Raw genomic sequence first — 1,135 nt, forward strand, 5'->3', positions numbered from 1 at the left:
CGGCGCCTCCCGCCGTGGGGGAAGGAGGTTTCGTGGCCGTTAAAGAATCAGAGGTTCGGAGTCCAGAAGCAGCCAGATGGCCGATCTGATCCGGCCGGGCGGCTACCACACGCCAGGCAAATGTATCCAGCAATTCCCACATCTAGCCCGTGCTAAGGGACGCAGCCGGGCGTATTCCGCAACTCCCTCCGCAGGATGGGAACTGCAGAGTGGGGCTTTGAACGGTGATGGGCCAAACGCAGGGGGAGGCACAAATGAGAAGCAGAGGAGAGGGGTGGGGGGCCTTCCCTTGCTATCCAGCACAGCGTTAAAAGCAAGCCGGCTTTTCCAAGCCTCCCATTTCCCACTGGAGCAGACGGGTGAGCCGGGAAGGCTGTTGCCCCTCGCAGGAAGAGCCCTTGGCTGCAGCCGGTGCCAGCAGCGAGCGGCTCCCGCGGCCCCGGTGCYGGAGCTGCCCTGGGTGCTCCCTGCCGAAGGCACCCGCTCTGGCCAGGCCGGGATGGGCTGAGCTCCAGGCTGGATGTTCCTGGGACAGGCAGAAACACTGCGCCCCAGGGGCTCTCTTTGCTGTTGGGCTTTTGCCCTAAGCTCCCTGCCCCCCGCCTCAAAGGGACACACTGTTTGGCCACGGGAACAATCCTAGCAGTAGTTATATCTTTGTAAACCTAATAACAAGCAGTTAATGACAACGGCCTTTTCGGGATTCAGGGAATAACTCCGCTCCGCCCGGCACGGCGCCCACGCCCTGCGGATGCGACCGCGTTTCGCGTTTGCTCTTCCCCTTGGGCCTTGACGCCGGCGCTGCCGCTGCCCACGGGCCTTCCCTGCTGCCCTGCAGAGCCCTGCAGCACCCTGCAGCACCCTGCAGAGCCCTGCTGCACCCTGCAGCACCCTGCAGCACCCTGCAGCACCCTGCAGAGCCCTGCAGCACCCTGCAGCACCCTGCAGAGCCCTGCAGAGCCCTGCAGCACCCTGCAGCACCCTGCAGCACCCTGCAGAGCCCTGCAGCACCCTGCAGCACCCTGCAGCACCCTGCAGCGCCCTGCAGAGCCCTGCAGCACCCTGCAGCGCCCTGCAGCACCCTGCAGCGCCCTGCAGCGCCCTGCAGCACCCTGCAGCACCCTGCAGAGCCCTG

The 1,135-nt window shown here is 65.3% G+C and overlaps 1 protein-coding gene across 1 annotated transcript in view; it reads right to left on the reverse strand.

Moving 5' to 3' along the window:
- The window catches only part of TRAF3IP2 (TRAF3 interacting protein 2), a 16,842-nt gene that overhangs the window by 9,265 nt on the left and 6,442 nt on the right, over positions 1–1,135 (reverse strand). The gene's annotated exons all lie outside the window — the stretch shown is intronic.

Source organism: Nothoprocta perdicaria, unplaced genomic scaffold, assembly GCF_003342845.1.
Source record: "Nothoprocta perdicaria isolate Ctin4 unplaced genomic scaffold, notPer1 scaffold_261, whole genome shotgun sequence".
NCBI lineage: Eukaryota > Metazoa > Chordata > Aves > Tinamiformes > Tinamidae > Nothoprocta > Nothoprocta perdicaria.